The following is a 20,241-nucleotide window of genomic DNA, read 5'->3' as shown; positions in this document are numbered from 1 at the left end:
TTGAAATTTACTGGGGGTGGACCACATCTGTAAATTTCGATGGGTCCAGAGGCAAAAGTGCCTTGCCTTGCAATCTCCGGGAAACCATTAGTACGATGGTGAATCGGAGATTCTCAACCCTTGCTGCGTACGACTGGAAAGAATTCGTGATCGGATCAACGAAATGCTTCGTAGGAGGAGGTGGTCTTTTCCTCTTGTCTAACAGTCTGTCCACAAACAAAACATTCCTGTTAGACAAGAGGAATTGAAAAAAAACAATTTTGTCAATGAAAACCGGTGTGTGTGTCTCTCCCTGCTGGATGTCCCTCTCACAAACTGCTGAATGAATAAAATAATTTTATTGAAAACGAGTTTGCGATTGTCTGGTCTTTAAATTCTTGAGATACGCGATTCCATATTATATTCCCTTTTAATCAAATTCTAAAAGAATGCTTGTTGACTCCGGTATCACGTTAGTTAAAGACTTCAATGCTTAAAATGTTTAGGGAGAAATGGAATACTGGTGTGTATGTTTTCTTTAAAGTACCGAGACCAGCCATATACTGTATGTTTAAGTTCCAAAATTAATATCGTTTATGGACTTCACACGTGTTGCAGTATGCTCAGGCACTAAGTAAAAGGAGATGCTTCGTACTGCTTGACTAATTTTAAAAACTAAGTTATAAATGCAGACGCTCCCTCGGTGCGCTGCTCTGGTGCGTCGGCTCTTACACAGTGCCTGTCTGCCGTAAGCATTACAATATACATACCCAACACTGCTTGTACCCATCTGTCATGCAAATAAAACACCTTGAATTGAATTGAATTGAGGGGAGAAGGGGGGAATACTAAAGCCAATACTGGCTCAATGGGCTTTGACGTGCTAATGCGTTGGTTTAACAGTCCAGGTGTGGCAGGCTTCAAATGTCAACTCGACTCGATTGGAAGACAATGAACGTATTTTAGCCCTAAATGAATTAATAGCAAACATGGTTTACATAAAATACATTTTTCCAAGAAAGTTTATAATAATACGATCTATAGTTGAAATCTGAGCCTACTTTAAAAATAAAGGAAAAGCATTTTCAGAGAGCAATCACGCTGTGTTTACGTAGAAAAAGCGATTAGGTTTATGAGCAATCTAATTACCTATTCGCTTAAAACGCTATATAAAATAAAGTTTATTTAGAGATGAATGATCAGTGTCGCAGTTTAAATAATGGGAGTCAGGAAACTAACACAGCGCCACCGGATTTAATAACGCAATAAAAACGCTATAAAATAATGTGATTAGGCAGAGAAAACGTTTACAGCACAGTACAATAATAAATACTGACCATGACTTTAGAAGCATAAATTACCTTACACTCAATTTAAACACAAGCTGTCTTTCTGTATGAACCTCTAAGCTGGTTCATACAGAAAATGTAGAAATGCATTAGCCTGATTATGATTAAAAAACACATAATTAAACATGCGTTTGCGATTTAAATCAGAACACGATTTAAATCAATATAAATGTTTATATTGTAACGCATACTGTCCAGCCTCCATTTCTCTATAAAAATTTACTCTGTTGCACACACACACAATAGAAGCAGGATTCGCTGTCAGAAGGGAAGATATGTCCAAAATATCGCAAATATCGATCATGTTGCGATATTTTGAAATATAAAAGTCAATTGATTGTCCATAATATCGCTATTCTATTTTTTCGAAGAAATGTTTGTTAAAAGAAAAGTCCAGCACCAGCTGGATCCGAACACACAACCTGCCAGTTGGTAGTCACGCACCTAGACCAGTAGGCTACAAGACAGCTCGCATGAACAGGCAGGCGAAACAGCCCTACACAGCCCTGTCGCAGTACACGGATATAATCATACCGTTATTAAATTCTTTAGATACGCGATTCCATATTATATTCCCTTTTAATCAAATTCTAAAAGTATGCTTGTTGACTCCGGTATCCGGTGTCGCATTTTAAATAATTTTCGTAGCTAGAAATTATGAAACACCCTGTTAAAAGCAAGGAAGTTTTTATGCCCGTTGAAGTAAAACAAAATGCCTGACAAAGTATGGCTTGGACAGATTTCAAGTGCTTGTACAAATGTGCTAAAGAAATTATACTTTGAGTATACAGCTTGTCCAAAGTCATCCATTATTAATACTATTAGTAATATCTTCAATAAAGGCTTTGATGCATAAATATTTCTGATAAGGGTAGGTTGTGTACTTTTGTCCAACTGAGCAATCTTGCTTTCATAAAATATACCAACATTTTAATGACTGATGATTAACATGCTGTAATACACAGTTCAAAATTAAAGGCTCAAATGCTGTACATGAGAGGTTAAGCTCCCCCTGGCGGTTTTACAAGGCGACGCCGGATAGTTAGTCACGTGACACACGTGAACTGTGTGATACCGCGACACGCCCACCGGGGTATGCCGCGAAATACCTCACCCATTTTGAATGGCTGCATCTGTATATAACATTGTATTACTGTGATCTTGCAAGTACGGGTTTTTTATGTTTTTAATAGCTATCCTTGCAAATAAAATACATTGTGTATTGTTATTCAGTTTGTGTCTGCGTGTTAGTTAGTGGGCAAACGTTCGAAGTGAAAATTCTTCCAAGAGGAGGGTCGCTTTAAAGCAGACAAAATAGCACCAAACTTTACCGGCTCTGTTCGGCTTAAGGAATGCTTAAGCCATTCCTCTTTGGCACTTTATTCATAGAGGTTACATTTACAATAATCTGACATTTTTAAGTTTTTTTTAGAGACTTCTGAAGGCTTCAAATGATGCATAAAAATGTAGCACAATACGTTCTCAAGTCGTGTAGCGGCGAGGCTTAATAATAAGGCAGAATTAAGTGTTCTGAGCCTTCCCAAATGAGGCCCCATTTCTCTGTTCATCTCTGTGGTGCAGCCACAGAGAAACTATTCATGCAAGATGTTTTCTTTTGATAAGGACAGCTCCTAAAGGGGGATGCACTTAGCTAAGCCTGGCTATCATGATCAATGGTCATCAATTGGCGCCTATCTGTCTAGGGAGTGCCAGTTGGACATCTGGACTGCATTACTAAGTGTCAGGAGTAAGTGACTCATATCTCACCTTGATCAACCAATCAGGGACTGGTAGGGCCGAGTAACCCACGTGGGACTCTGATGCCCATGGAACTTTCAGCCAATCAATGAGCTGAAGTTCCTCCAGGTATAAACAGGCAACACAGAGAGCCTGTGAGATTCAGAAGGGAGATTCAACAAGATTCAGTAAGATTCTGGAGAGGATTCTGTGGACTGTTCTAAAGGGAATTCAAAGGAGAATTCCAGGGCAGGACGGCCCAGGAGCAGAAGGCTCCCAAGGGCAGGACATTCTCGCAGCGCGCCTCCTGACCATCCTGAGACTCAGCCCGGACAACCACGGAACAGCCAGTGTGTCCGAGTGCCAGAACTTTCCTTTGTTCTAAGAGTCTGGAGCGGAGGTTGCCAGAGAATAACCAGAGGATCCACCCGAGGTTAGCACCAGCAGCAGGCCTCGTAAACAGGTCGGAACTGTGGAAAGCTGAATCACTATTCAGAACTAGCTCTTCACCAGGAACGAACCGGTCCTCTTCCTGACTTGCTGGGACCCACAGTCATCTTTTCTCCTGTGCGCAAACTTTGCTAGTTAAAGCCAACACTAACTAGCCGGTCAGTGAGCATCTGCAGCGCACCGTCGCAAGCCGCACAGCACAGCCTGGCACGGAGCCAGAGAGCACGGATTGGACAGCAACAGCCTGCAACTGTTTCTTTGTGCCCGCAGGAGATCTGAATCCCCAGAAATTGGATGAGTATTCAACTTCAATGCATTACAGCTCGAGAATTCAATTGTTAACCAACCAATTGATATCAATTTAATTCCTAAGAGTTATGTACTTGTTTTGAGTATCTAATGTAGAAGTTATAACCAAGTTCATTTATGAAACGGTCTTAATGAATGAAATACTGAACATATGTCCTCTTGATATGTGTAACACTTTGTAACTGACTGAATATATATCTTTTGTATTCTGATAACCCTCTCGATAAGATCTGTTAGGTTTATATCCATATTCTATGTATTAATAAATGTATCCTCGTGTATTAGTACCTGTGTGTGTGCGTTGTTTGAGTTATGTCGCATGGTTGGATTCTAAAGCCATCAAAAGAATCATCTTTGTGATTTACTGCTACAATTAATAATTGTCTCAGTAAATGCCCACACCCTACAGAACTGGTGCCTTCAGATAGCCACTACATTTAATTTTGCTATGGCAATGTTACATATTTGGCGTCCCTGAATGGCTATGAATCACTATATATTTGGCGTCCCTGGGTGGGCGTGGCAAGACTGAAATGAGTCAACCAAGCGGAATAATTCAATATAAAACGCCGCGGGTTTCATACACGATAATACAGTGTGCTGAAAGCCGAAAGAAAAAAAGTTCCCCTTGCTCTTTAAGCAGTGCTTAATTGTTTTGTGATCTTTTGCAATCTACCGGGTTGATTGCATACTTGATCTTGTGGTTTTCTGTGGTAAAACTGTGATTTCGTACTTAAAAGTAATACGCTTTAAGTTTAACGATGGTTGCTAAAAGGTCTGAATTCGAGTCGTTATTAAGCACTCTCTCTAGCAGCGACAGGTCTGACCACGATCTCTTCCATATCTCCGTCAGCGGAGAAGCTAGGATAATAAATCTCCATTCTCTGAGAGAGCTAGCGAAGGACATAGAGAGATTTGACCCCTCAGTGTCAGAGAATAATATCGAGAGTTATATTCAGGACCTCAGGTAAAACCTGCAGTACCTGCCAAACGCCACAGAACAGGAGAAAGTGTTTCTGGTCAGGAAAACTACCAGCAGAGCTGTACATGAGTGGATGGCTAGGCAGATGAAAGAAGTCTGTAATGATTTTGAGCAGCTGTGTCAAGCACTTATCGAAGAATACAGTGCGTTTATTGACCCGACTGCTGCGATAGCCGCCGCTCTTAACATTAAGCACGAGAGAGCAGAGTCCCCTCGCGAATATTACGAGAGACAAACTTATTTTGCAGGGCGAAATGATGAGGGTTGCGAAGAGAACACACATTTCAAGGGTTTATTCATTGCGAATCTCCACCCGTCAGTCAGAAAGATGATCTTAATCCATACAGATGCACAGACCATGAAAATGACTGATATTAAGAGATTCGTGCAGAAAGCCTGGGAGTATGATGTCCAAAGTTGCTCTGAGCAAAAAGCTGTTAAAGCGACTGTGTTCGCCGTCAGAGCCAGCAGGGTTAATTCCCCCCTGCTCGAAGGAGCACAGGCTCCTGAGCTGGCTAAGCCCCGTTCCAAAGCACTCACACAGGACCGCACCCAGCGTCCTAAGTGCCATAAGAACACCGGGGGAGGGAAAGGGCTAGATAAAGCTGAACAAAAGCATTCCGTAGCCGCCCGCCTGGCCAGGCTTGAACAAGCTTTATTAGGACAGGGACAAGCGCTCCCCAAGGCTGCCGGAAGCGTGAATGAGCTGATACTCTCGTCTGGAGGAGGCGGAGACCCGCCCCCTCTCCCTCCCTCAGTCTATCTGATTGAGCGGAAGGGTTCCTGCCTGGATAAGGTCAGCCACTCCCAAGTGAGTGCTGACTCCACCCCTGAAGTCACAGAGCAGGCATTAAAACACAGAGGAAAAGCAGGAAGCTTTTACCTCAAGGCTGCCATGGGAGATGTCTTACACAGTGAGACACTGATTGACACTGAGGTTGAAAGGTGTTTGATGTCACACGGCAAGCACAAATGGGTTGAAAAAGAAAAGGGCATGCGACTCAGAGAGGAACCTTTGGTGGATCACCAGAAAGGCAAGGTGTGGAAACAGGTCAAGGCTCCTAAGCCTTCTGTACAGAAGGAAAGTAGGGCCAAGAGGCAGACTGTACTCACACAGTGCCCACCGAACACAGAAGCCTATGTGGAGATTCCTTCTGTTCCCTCTGGACAAGAAATAAAAATATTTTCTTGTTCCCCGGATATACAGGGAAGTCATGTCCCGGCCGAGGACCCAACAGCCTCCCTACCACAGGAGCGGTGCTCCAAGCAGCCGCTTGATCCACCAGGTAAAGCACACACCTTTTACATCCATAAAGAGGAGCAGATCTCCCCACCTGGCGATAAAAAGGAGCTTTCCCTGTGCACCCTGGCACCCAAGAGGGGTCAGGACCACCACCCCGCAGTGGTGGAAGGGATCCAGATGGCAGGAGAGCAGGTTGGTGATGTAGCCCTCACCCTTAGCCCTGAGAGGTCCTCTATTAGTGAGGATCTGCTTGAGCAGCTGTCACTGGGCCACCACCAGGTGCCCCTGGTGCAACATTCACAGGTTAGACAGGAGGTCCAGCTGGACGCTGAGACTACTGCACTGTGGACACACCTGATCCCAGATGCCGATTCCCTCTGCTGTGACCCAGGGAACCTGCAGTCAGGTAACATTATTTCTCACAACTACCAGGTAGTGAGTGAGACTGACCTGATTGTTCCTGCTTCAACGGCATGGTTGCCAACACACCCAGTCCCCCAGAAGGGACAGGGAATGAAAGCCGAGCCAGTTTTCTTAAAGCCACCAGCTCAGTCTGTCAGTCTGAGTCTGACCAACAGTGGTTCAGCCAGACTGGAGCTGGATGGTCAAGTCACCCGCCTGCCAGTGCAGGACATCGCAAAGAGGGGTGCCAGAATCCCCGCCCGCACTGACATGGGCCTGGTGGGTGATAGCGAGTTCGAAGACAGTGAACTAGCTATCCCACTGCTGGGGCAGCTCCCTGAACCCCTAGCGAGGAAAGGGAGGAGCGAGCAGGTGTCCTACACCCACACCCAGGGAACGATTGTAAACATGCCGATAGAGGGATTCCTCAATCAGGAGGTGTGCAGGGTGGACCTGAACAGTGAGAATAGGGTAACAATCCCAGATCACTCAGGTGCTCCAGGTGACCACTCAGCTGAGGGTCAGGCATGCTCCACCGCTGCACCGCCCCCTGCAGGGTTCCTAGAGCACAAGCATGAACAAATTAAAAAAGCAGATGCCCGGGAAAAGGAGGAGCAGCATCAGCAGCTGCGTCAGATCTCCACAGATTTCCAGGATGTTGGTGCCCAAGATGCCACATGGCATACTGAGATAGACAGCATGTACATGCGCCAGCTTAGAAAGGCAACAGTCACTCAGAAGGAGATGACTGGGATCAGCCACCCGAAAAGACTTTTGGGAGGATTGATTGCTGCCACCACTGTTGCACATTTGCTATTTCTGGTAGGTTTGTTTGCTACTGGCACTCTCACCCTGACTGCCCCAAGAAGGCAGGTGTCAGAGGTGCCAGAGGGTAGTGACAGACTGTATCAACAGCAGCAAAAGTTGGAAAGCTTAGGGAAAACCCTAAAGGCAACTTCCTATGCAACAGGGTTAAATCTTATTCCCCAACCAGTGGACATGATTGTTGGTGTTATACAGTGGGTTTATGGTTGTGTGCAACAGGCCAGAATGTTGACACAAGACCTGTTAAGGGAGTTTAGTGCCACTGTAGCCAGTCTAACCACGGCACAAATCCCAACCCACTTGATTCCACTCTTCTCAGTAGAGGAGTGTGTGACATTAACCCCATCGCTCATAGCTCACCCAGAAGGCAATCCAAGATTGAATTCGGTTCCGAATCTTGAGATGGGTATGGCTACCAAAGCTATCCATTGGCTGTGTCTAAACGATTCACCAATGAAGGGTGTAAAACTACTAACGAGCAGAGGGAGGTTAATGAACCCCATGAAGAGCAGGTGGGAAGTAAATGGCTGGTCAGCACACCACATTTAACTGTCACCATGACTTGTGACAGGCATGATACAGCTACCACAATGCACCTACCTAACCAATAGTTTTCCTGCAAGTTCCCGAGGAGACCATAGTACAGCTTGAACTTAACACTGTACGGTCTGGAACCAGACAATATAAGACCAAACTTGAGGTCATGGATGCCTTCAGGTGCCACACTATTGAATTGGATAGAAATCCAAGAAACAGTAAGCCCTGAAGAGGTACAGGTAGTTAGTTTGCTTTAATGGAACAAACCTCCAAATCACCCTAGCAGATACCCAACACAGGTGTTGTGGTTTATCGGGGGGGCTGGGAACAGGAACCGTGTTATTGTAACACTACTGCCGGGTAGCTGGATCATGACTGACAGTGTACTCTGAATGATGTACTCTCACATCAAGATATACTCTGGGTAGCACGAATGAGTCAAAGGTAGCATGTCAAAAGAAAGGAAGTGACTTCTCCCCAAATATCTACTACAGAGGTATCGGATATTGACAGTGAACTTCCTGATGTGTAATTCCTAGACTGAGATAATGTCTCCTACCGTGTTTATACATACTCCAGATGTTATTCATCCTGTTTGTTCCCAATGCTGGTTCTGGTATGAATTCTCGAGGAGTAATGTAGACATTTAAGATTAATGTTCTAATGACAAGGGACATCACTTAACTCTGTTTTGTTTTGAAGGCAACAACGCCTCAGGACCTCGTGACCTTCAAAAAGGGGGGATATGTAGCGGCGAGGCTTAATAATAAGGCAGAATTAAGTGTTCTGAGCCTTCCCAAATGAGGCCCCATTTCTCTGTTCATCTCTGTGGTGCAGCCACAGAGAAACTATTCATGCAAGATGTTTTCTTTTGATATGGACAGCTCCCAAAAGGGGATGCACTTAGCTAAGCCTGGCTATCATGATCAATGGTCATCCATTGGCGCCTATCTGTCTAGGGAGTGCCAGTTGGACATCTGGACTGCATTACTAAGTGTCAGGAGTAAGTGACTCATATCTCACCTTGATCAACCAATCAGGGACTGGTAGGGCTGAGTAACCCACGTGGGACTCTGATGCCCATGGAACTTTCAGCCAATCAATGAGCTGAAGTTCCTCCAGGTAAAAGCAGGCAACACAGAGAGCCTGTGAGATTCAGAAGGGAGATTCAACAAGATTCAGTAAGATTCTGGAGAGGATTCTGTGGACTGTTCTAAAGGGAATTCAAAGGAGAATTCCAGGGCAGGACGGCCCAGGAGCAGAAGGCTCCCAAGGGCAGGACATTCTCGCAGCACGCCTCCTGACCATCCTGAGACTCAGCCTGGACAACCACGGAACGGCCAGTGTGTCCGAGTGCCAGAACTTTCCTTTGTTCTAAGAGTCTGGAGCGGAGGTTGCCAGAGGATCCACCCGAGGTTAGCACCAGCAGCAGGCCTCGTAAACAGGTCGGAACTGTGGAAAGCTGAATCACTATTCAGAACTAGCTCTTCACCAGGAACGAACCGGTCCTCTTCCTGACTTGCTGGGACCCACAGTCATCTTTTCTCCTGTGCGCAAACTTTGCTAGTTAAAGCCAACACTAACTAGCTGGTCAGTGAGCATCTGCAGCGCACCGTCGCAAGCCGCACAGCACAGCCTGGCACGGAGCCAGAGAGCACGGATTGGACAGCAACAGCCTGCAACTGTTTCTTTGTGCCCGCAGGAGATCTGAATCCCCAGAAATTGGATGAGTATTCAACTTCAATGCATTACAGCTCGAGAATTCAATTGTTATCCCAACCAGTTGATATCAATTTAGTTCCTAAGAGTTATGTACTTGTTTTGAGTATCTAATGTAGAAGTTATAACCAAGTTCATTTATGAAACGGTCTTAATGAATGATATACTGAACGTATGTCCTCTTGAAATGTGTAACACTTTGTAACTGACTGAATATATATCTTTTGTACTCTGATAACCCTCTCGATAAGATCTTTTAGGTTTATATGCATATTCTATGTATTAATAAATGTATCCTCATGTATGAGTACCTGTGTGTGTGCGTTGTTTGAGTTATGTCGCATGGTTGGATTCTAAAGCCATCAAAAGAATCAACTTTGTGATTTACTGCTACAATTAATAATTGTCTCAGTAAATGCCCACACCCTACAGAACTGGTGCCTTCAGAGAGCCACTACATTTAATTTTGCTATGGCAACGTTACATATTTGGTGTCCCTGAACGGCTATGAATCACTACAGTCGCTTACATCTGGGATCCCCCTTATTCAAAAACTAAGGTTTCCAAAAATGCAACCAGTTACTGGATATTGTTTAAATAAAAAACTGGTGCTGCACCCACTGGGCTTTGAGCTTTGAGCTGCCCACTTCTTCGACTAGCTTGTAGAGAAAATCATTGCCCTGCTTTTTGTCTATCACTTAATAAAAAGGTCAATGTAGAACATGTTATTTATTACTCTGCGTGTATTTCAGGTCTTTATATTTATGTTTATAATGGAGACTCCCCATTATTCAGTGTACTGTACTGATGAGCTAATATCTGGGAAATGTTTCTTTCTTTGAATCGAACACACCAAAATACTGAAAATTGACACACTCCGCCAGGAAATTTGATAGACCCATTAGCAGACAGTGAACACAAACCAATTACTCATTATAGCAAATCAACAGGTTCTGTTTTTCAGTATGCTAATAAATAAAAAAATATAAAAAATATGCAAACTAGTCGAAGCGAGTGCAGCAGCAGCAACAACAATAATAATGTAATAATAATTCTGAAAGAACGCAGGATTATTGTTTATAATTTGTCTATTATTACCGAATCCCAAAGCTCAACTCGTCCACTTGTGGTTATTTTGGAAACATTTTGACATGTTCCTTTTAACTACATCGCTGTTGATACGGTTGCTATAAGCAATGAAACACCCATAGTTTGTTGGGCTTTGAACAAGTTAGACTTTGATACAGTACAAATAAATGTATTCCCCACAAGCTGTACTGTAGTGGCTTTAAAACTATATAGCATCACGCTGTATGCATATGGCATGTCTTTGTTCAAGTTTCAAAACTACAGTGCAGAAAAACAAGTGTTTAGAAACAACAGAACATTCAATGGCTAATTGCCTAATGTTAAAGAGTGACAATCACAACAGAGGGAATGCTACTGAAAATGCATCCCCACCCACAAGCACTGTCTATTCTACATAACAAACACAGTGGGGTGTTACATTTCTGGCCTTTGTGACAACTACAGATGCAGCCATTCAAAATGCATGGTACAACCCTGTACCGTGCCAAATTTCCCACAATTCACCGCATTGTCCGCAGTGTGATTTGGCTGGCCAAAATGACCATCAGGAGTGCTTGTGGTGCATTGGTTGTTAGTGAAGCGATTTAATCATGTAATCTCTTTACATGCACACATACTGTGCATGTTTTAATCCTCTTAATATTGAATATTTATATGGAATTTTACAACTGAAGGGAAATTTTAGTAGCTGAGCATAAAAAGAAAAGGAGCATAGGTCATAAACTATATTAATTTAGAAACATAAACATATTATGTAAACTGTATGTGGCTTGTATTGGTAGTTTAAATAAAAAATACACAGCAGTATTCCACTTTCTTCCTAAACATTTTAAGCATTAAGTATTTCATTCAGTTACATACTGTGGTTATTTTAGAAAATAAATTACATGCTCCTTCTGACTATATTAAATGTATATACTTTGTAAAACGTATTATTATGTTTTAATCTTTTCTGTGAAAAAGAAAAGGAGGTCGCGGGTACAAACTCAGCTGTCACCATAAGATTTCTTTTAACAAATAAACCTTTCTTTGAAAAACTAAAATAGCAAATATGGACACTATGTTGACATTTTTGATATTTCTAAATATCACAACATGCTAAGTGATTTACTAATAACAACGAATAATTTCAAACTGCTACTGTACTGCCACTACAGTATTGCTTGTGGGAAATACATTTATTTGTCCTGCATCAAAGTGTAACTCGCAGTGTTTCATTTTGTGTATTGCTATAATATCAACAGCAATTTAGTTACAAGGAACATGTCAAATTTTCCAAAACAACCACAAGTGAAAGAATTGAGGGATTTGATAATAATAGAGAAATCATAACACTGTAATTCACTTTCTTTGTAAAAATATTTTATTCTTAATTTGACTCATCCACGCATGATGAATTGTGAGAGTGATAGATAGAGAAAAAATGGAGGTTATTGTCAAAACTACATTCCCCAGAATGCAGTGGGAAATAGTCACCCGACCACCTGATGAACTGCACCAGAGAGAATGACTGAAGGATTAGCTCATTAAGAGCGAGTTTTTTTAAACGACATGCAGAGAAGGAAAAGTGCCTGCAATCATTTATTTCACTGACAAACAAAGTTAACTCATGGTGCATTGGTTGTTAGTGAAACCATTTAATCATTTAATCTCTTTACTGTGCATGTTTTAATCTGCTTAATATTGAGTATTTATATGGGATTTTACAACTAAAGGGAACATTTTTGTAGCTGAGCATAAAAGCACATCTGCAATGGTTCGGTTTGACATGTACAGTAAATGTGACATATGTGGCACGTTGAGTGCATGTCCTACAGTGTGAGTGCATTTTCAAGGCTATTAAAAAAGGTTGATTGAGTAAACAGTCTCTGTGTGGCGAGTTTCAACTGTTTCCTGCAAGTCTTGGGCGACTGTCTTTCATTGGAAGGTTCGCCTATTCTACTCATACATGAGAATATAGGGGGGAAGGAAAAGTGCCCACGGTCATTTTTTTCATTGACAAAATTGTGTTGTGTTAGCAAAATCTCTGCTTAACAGATCCGCTTGTAAGAGTAAGGTGACTTCCTGCTATCTAAACCATTTTTTACACATTTTAAAGTCACGCAGTGTTTGAGATATAGTACGTCACTGTATCTTATTTTTTATTTCATTTTTTAAATAAATATAAGGCAACCAGCAATCAAATGTCCTGTTTTGTAACACTAATTTTTCCATAATGTAGGTGATTTTTCTTCCTCATGATCAGCATAGAATCTTTGTGTATGCTGTGTAGGGAAAACCGGTTCAGGGACGCCAAATATGTAAGAAAAGTGGCTCTCTGAAGGCACCAGTTCTGTAGGGTTTGGGCATTTACCGAGATAATTATTAATTGTAGCAGTAAATCACAAAGTTGATTCTTTTGATGGCTTTAGAATCCAACCATGCGACATAACTCAAACAACGCGCACACACAGGTACTAATACACGAGGATACATTTATTAATACATAGAATATGTATATAAACCTAACAGATCTTATCGAGAGGGTTATCAGAATACAAAAGATATATATTCAGTCAGTTACGAAGTGTTACACATATCAAGAGGACATACGTTCAGTATATCATTCATTAAGACCGTTTCGTAAAGTGAACTTGGTTACAACTTTTACATTAGATACTCAAACAAGTACATAACTCTTAGGAATTAAATTGATATCAACTGGTTGGGATAACAATTGAATTCTCGAGCTGTAATGCATTGAAGTTGAATACTCATCCAATCTCTGGGGATTCAGATCTCCTGCGGGCACAAAGAAACAGTTGCAGGCTATTGCTGTCCAATCCGCGCTCTCTGGCTGTGTGCCAGGCTGTGCTGTGCGGCTTGCGACGGTGCGCTGCTGATGCTCACTGTTGGCTTTAACTAGCAAAGTTTGTGCACAGGAGAAAAGATGACTGGGTCCCAGCAAGTCAGGAAGAGGACCGGTTTGTTCCTGATGAAGAGCTAGTTCTAAATAGTAATTCAGCTGTCCACAGTTCCGACCTGTTCACGAGGCCTGCTGCTGGTTACTCTCTGGCAACCTCCACTCTAGACTCTTAGAACAAAGGAAAGTTCTGGCACTCGGACACACTGGCCGTTCCGTGGTTGTCCGGGCTGAGTCTCAGGATGGTCAGGAGGCGCGCTGCGAGAATGTCCTGCCCTTGGGATTCTCCTTTGAATTCCCTTTAGAATTGTTGAATCTGAATCTGAATCTGAATCTGAATCTCCCTGAATCTCCCAGGCTCTCTGTGTTGCCTGTTTTTACCTGGAGGAACTTCAGTAGTAGATATTTGGGGGAGAAGTCACTTCCTTTCTTTTGACATGCTACTTTTGACTCATTCATGCTACCCAGAGTACATCTTGATGCAAGAGTACAGCATTCAGAGTACACTGTCAGTCATGATCCAGATACCCGGCAGTAGTGTTTTAATAACAACAGTTCCTGTTCCCAGCCCCCCTGATGAACCACAACACCTGTGTTGGGTATCTGCTAGGGTGGTTTGGAGGTTTGTTCCATTAAAGCAAACTAACTACCTGTACCTCTTCAGGGCTTACTGTTTCTTGGATTTCTATCCTATTCAATAGTGTTGCACCTGAAGGCATCCAAGACCTCAAGTTTGGTCTTATATTGTCTGGTTCCAGACCGTACAGTATTAAGTCATCAAGCTGTACTATGGCCTCCTCGGGAACTTACAGGAAAACTATTGGTTAGGTAGCTGCATTGTGGTAGCTATATCATGCCTGTCACAAGTCATAGTGTCAGTTAAATGTGGTGTGCTGACCAGCCATTTACTTCCCACCTGCTCTTCATGGGGTTCATTAACCTCCCTCTGCTCGTTAGTAGCTTTACACCCTTCATTGGTGAATTGTTTAGACACAGCCAATGGATAGCTTTGGTAGCCATACCTATCTCAAGATTTGGAACTGAATTCAATCTTGGATTGCCTTCTGGGTGAGCTATGAGCGATGGGGTTAATGTCACACACTCCTCTACTGAGAAGAGTGGAATCAAGTGGGTTGGGATTTGTGCCGTGGTTAGACTGGCTACAGTGGCACTAAACTCTCTTAACAGGTCTTGTGTCAACATTCTGGCCTGTTGCACACAAGCATAAGCCCACTGTATAACACCAACAATCATGCCCACTGTTTGGGGAATAAGGTTTAACCCTGTTGCATAGGAAGTTGCCTGTAGGGTTTTCCCTAAGCTTTCCAACTTTTGCTGCTGTAGATACAGTCTGTCACTACCCTCTGGCACCTCTGACACCTGCCTTCTTGTGGCAGTCAGGGTGAGAGTGCCAGTAGCACACAAACCTACCAGAAATAGCAAATGTGCAACAGTGGCGGCAGCAATCAGTCCTCCCAAAAGTCTTTTCAGGTGGCTGATCCCAGTCATCTCCTTCTGAGTGACTGTTGCCTTTCTAAGCTGGCGCAGCATGTACATGGTGTTTTCCTCAGTATGCCATGTGGCATCTTGGGCACCAACATCCTGGAAATCTGGGGAGATCTGACACAGCGGCTGATGCTGCTCCTCTGTTTCCAGGGCATCTGCTTTTTCGATTTGTTCATGCCTGTGCTCTAGTAACCCTGCAGGGGGTGGTGCAGCGGTGGAGCATGCCTGACCCTCGGCTGGGTGGTCATCTGGAGCACCTGAGTGATCTGGGATTGTTACCCGATTCTCACTGTTCAGGTCCACCCTGCACACCTCCTGATTGAGGAATCCCTCTATCGGCATGTTTACAATCGTTCGCTGGGCGTGGGTGTAGGACACTTGCTCGCTCCCCCCTTCCCTCGCTAGGGGTTCAGGGAGCTGCCCCAGCAGTGGGATAGCTAGTTCACTGTCTTTGAACTCACTATCACTCACCAGGCCCATGTCAGTGCAGGCGGGGATTCTGACACCTCTCTTTGCAATGTCCTGCACTGGCAGGCGGGTGGCTTGACCATCCAGCTCCAGTCTGGCTGAACCACTGTTGGTCAGACTCAGACTGACAGACTGAGCTGGTGGCTTTAAGAAAACTGGCTCGGCTTTCATTCCCTGTCCCTTCTGGGGGACTGGGTGTGTTGGCAACCCTGCCGTTGAGGCAGGAACAATCAGGTCAGTCTCACTCACTACCTGGTAGTTGTGAGAAATAATGTTACCTGACTGCAGGTTCCCTGGGTCACAGCAGAGGGAATCAGCATCTGGGATCAGGTGTGTCCACAGTGCAGTAGTCTCAGCGTCCAGCTGGACCTCCTGTCTAACCTGTGAATGTTGCACCAGGGGCACCTGGCGGTGGCCCTGCAACAGCTGCTCAAGCAGATCCTCACTAATAGAGGACCTCGCAGGGCTAAGGGTGAGGGCTACATCACCAACCTGCTCTCCTGCCATCTGGATCCCTTCCACCACTGCGGGGTGGTGGTCCTGACCCCTCTTGGGTGCCAGGGTGTACAGGGAAAGCTCCTTTTCATTGCCAGGTGGGGAGATCTGCTCCTCTTTAGGGATGTAAAAGGGGTGTGCTTTACCTGGTGGATCAGGCGGCTGCTCGGAGCACCACTCATGTGGCATGGAGGCTGTTGGGACCTTGGCCGGGACACGACTTCCCTGTATATCCGGGGAACAAGAAAATATTTTTATTTCTTGTCCAGAGGGAACAGAAGGAATCTCCGCATGGGCTTCTGTGTTCGGTGGGCACTGTGTGAGCACAGTCTGCCTCTTGGCCCCCCTTTCCTTCTGTACAGAAGGCTTAGGAGCCTTGACCTGTTTCCACACCTTGCCTTGCTGGTGATCCACCAAAGGTTCCTCTCTGAGTCGCATGCCCTTTTCTTTTTCTACCCGTTTGAGCTTGCCGTGTGACATCAAACACCTCTCAACCTCAGTGTCAATCAGTGTCTCACTGTGTAAGACATCTCCCATGGCAGCCTTGAGGTAAAAGCTTCCTGCTTTTCCTCTGTGTTTTACTGCCTGCTCTGATACTTCAGGGGTGGAGTCAGCACTCACTTGGGAGTGGCTGAATTCATCCAGGCATGAACCCTTCCGCTCAATCAGATAGACTGAGGGAGGGAGAGGGGGCGGGTCTCCGCCTCCTCCAGTGGAGAGTATCAGCTCATTCACGCTTCCGGCAGCCTTGGGGTGCGGTTGTCCCTGTCCTAATAAAGCTTGTTCAAGCCTGGCCAGACGGGCATCTACTGAATCCTTTTGTTCAGCTTTTTCTAGCCCTTTCCCTCCCCCGGTGTTCTCATGGCACTTAGGACGCTGGGTGCGGTCCTGTGTGAGTGCTTTGGAACGGGGCTTAGCCAGCTCAGGAGCCTGTGCTCCTTCGAGCAGGGGGGAATTAACCCTGCTGGCTCTGACGGCGAACACAGTCGCTTTAACAGCTTTTTGCTCAGAGCAACTTTGGACATCATACTCCCAGGCTTTCTGCACGAATCTCTTAATATCAGTCATTTTCATGGTCTGTGCATCTGTATGCATTAAGATCATCTTTCTGACTGATGGGTGGAGATTCGCAATGAATAAACCCTTGAAATGTGTGTTCTCTTCGCGACCCTCATCATTTCGCCCTGCAAAATAAGTTCGTCTAAGTCTCTCGTAATATTCGCGAGGGGACTCTGCTCTCTCGTGCTTAATGTTAAGAGCGGCGGCTATCGCAGCAGTCGGGTCAATAAACGCACTGTATTCTTCGATAAGTGCTTGACATAGCTGCTCAAAGTCATTACAGACTTCTTTCATCTGCCTAGCCATCCACTCATGTACAGCTCTGCTGGTAGTTTTTCTAACCAGAAACACTTTCTCCTGTTCTGTGGCGTTTGGCAGGTACTGCAGGTTTTACCTGAGGTCCTGAATATAACTCTCGATATTATTCTCTGACACTGAGGGGTCAAATCTCTCTATGTCCTTTGCTAGCTCCCTCAGAGAATGGAGATTTATCCTCATAGCTTCTCCGCTGACGGAGATATGGAAGAGATCGTGGTCAGACTTGTCGCTGCTAGAGAGAGTGCTTAATAGCGACTCGAATTCAGACCTTTTAGCAACCATTGTTAAACTTAAAGAGTATTACTTTTAAGTACGAAATCACAGTTTTACCACAGAAAACCACAAGATCAAGTATGCAATCAACCCGGTAGATCGCAAAAGATCACAAAACAATCAATGCTTAAAGAGCAAGGGGAACTTTTTTTCTTTCGGCTTTCAGCACACTGTATTGTCGTGTATGAAACCCGTGGTGTTTTATATTGAATTATTCCGCTTGGTTGACTCATTTCAGTCTTGCCACGCCCGTGCCAGGGACGCCAAATAATGTAGATTAAGCCGGTTCAGGGACGCCAAATATGTTATCATAGTGGCTCTCTGAAGGCACCAGTTCTGTAGGGTTTGGGCATTTACTGATACAATTATTAATTGTAGCAGTAAATCACAAAGTTGATTCTTTTGGTGGCTTTAGAATCCAACCATGCGATATAACTCAAACAACGCACACACACACAGGTACTAATACACGAGGATACATTTATTAATACATAGAATATGCATATAAACCTAACAGATCTTATCGAGAGGGTTATCAGAATACAAAAGATATATATTCGGTCAGTTACAAAGAGTTATACATATCAAGAGGACATACGTTCAGTATATCATTCATTAAGACCGTTTCATAAATGAACTTGGTTAGAACTTCTACATTAGATACTCAAAACAAGTACATAACTTTTAGGAATTAAATTGATATCAACTGGTTGGGATAACAATTGAATTCTCGAGCTGTAATGCATTGAAGTTGAATACTCATCCAGTCTTTGGGGATTCAGATCTCCTGCGGGCACAAAGAAACAGTTGAGGGCTGTTGCTGTCCAATCCGCGCTCTCTGACTCGGTGCCAGGCTGTGCTGTGCGGCTTGCGACGGTGTGCTGCTGATGCTCACTGTTGGCTTTAACTAGCAAAGTTTGTGCACAGGAGAAAAGATGACTGTGGGTCCCAGCAAGTCAGGAAGAGGACCGGTTTGTTCCTGATGAAGAGCTAGTTCTGAATAGTGATTCAGCTGTCCACAGTTCCGACCTGTTCACGAGGCCTGCTGCTGGTTACTCTCTGGCAACCTCCACTCTAGACTCTTAGAACAAAGGAAAGTTCTGGCACTCGGACACACTAGCCGTTCCGTGGTTGTCCGGGCTGAGTCTCAGGATCGTCAGGAGGCGCGCTGCGAGAATGTCCTGCCCTTGGGAGCCTTCTGCTCCTGGGCCGTCCTGTCCTGGAATTCTCCTTTGAATTCCCTTTAGAATTGTTGAATCTGAATCTGAATCTGAATCTTGTCGAATCTCAATCTCCCAGGCTCTCTGTGTTGCCTGTTTTTACCTGGAGGAACTTTAGCTCATTGATTGGCTGAAAGTTCCATGGGCATCAGAGTCCCACGTGGGTTACTCGGCCCTACCAGCCCCAGATTGGTTGATCAAGGTGAGATATGAGTCACTTAGTCCTGACACTTAGGAATGCAATCCAGATGTCCAACTCGCACTCCCTAGACAGATAGGCGCCAATGGATGACCATTGATCATGATAGCCAGGCTTAGCTAAGTGCATCCCCCTTTGGGAGCTGTCCTTATCAAAAGAAAACATCTTGCATGAATGGTTTCTCTGTGGCTGCACCACAGAGATGAACAGAGAAATGGGGCCTCATTTGGGAAGCTCAGAAACACTTAATTCTGCATTATTATTAAGCCTCACCGCTACAGGTGCAAGTGAAGTTTTATTTAATCTCTGACCCAGCTCCTATTCTTTTTATGCTCAGCTACTAAGATTTCGCTTCAATGGTAAAATTCCATATAAATATTCAATACTAAAACGGACACAGTAAAGACGTTTAGATCTTTCTGAGACCGACCAATTGACCACGAGTACCCCTGTCAGTCAACCAATCACGTCCCACTGTATTTTGCGTGAGGCCGTAGCCAATTACCTCCGGTACGTGTCTGTACCGCGCACTTTGAATGACTGCATCTGTAGCAAGTGCAGCGAAATCTGCAGAAAGTCAACTGAAATATAAAAAATTATTGGACAGCCAACTGTCGGCCATCAAGGTCTGGACTTTGCAAGTAAGTAGAAAAAGAAAATCAAGGAGAACAGCTTATAATTCAAGAAGAGATAAGAAAGAAGGAAGAAGAGGTTTGCAGTTCGAAAGCGATACAGTTGGGAAAACAGGGAGAATGGACAAGATGGGAAACAACAGATAGGAAGCTAGCATGGAATGGCATTTGGAAACATGAGCCTTTGTGGATTCAGTTTCTATTACACTCAGTCTATGATGTCTTACCCACTCCAAGTAATCTCCATAGATGGTGGCTAACTGAAAGCCTCTGTTGCACACCATGTGGAAGAATACACAACCATGAACATGTGTTATCAGCCTGCAGTGTGGCATTATGGCAAGGCAGGTATCTGTGGCACCATGATAAGGTGCGCAGGGCACTAGTCTTGAATTTGGATGAATTTAGAAAAGGTATGAAACCTCAATCAGCACAATCCAACATTATCAAGGCAGGAGAAAAGAGCACAGCACTTGTTGGACTTAGACCTGCCAGCATTCTTCAAAGGCACAGAGATTGGTCAATGGAAGTCGACTTAGACAAGTGAC

The sequence above is a fragment of the Lepisosteus oculatus genome, chromosome 12 (assembly GCF_040954835.1).
Source record: "Lepisosteus oculatus isolate fLepOcu1 chromosome 12, fLepOcu1.hap2, whole genome shotgun sequence".
NCBI lineage: Eukaryota > Metazoa > Chordata > Actinopteri > Semionotiformes > Lepisosteidae > Lepisosteus > Lepisosteus oculatus.
The sequence above is the reverse complement of the archived record's forward strand: the minus strand, read 5'-3'. Positions refer to the sequence as shown.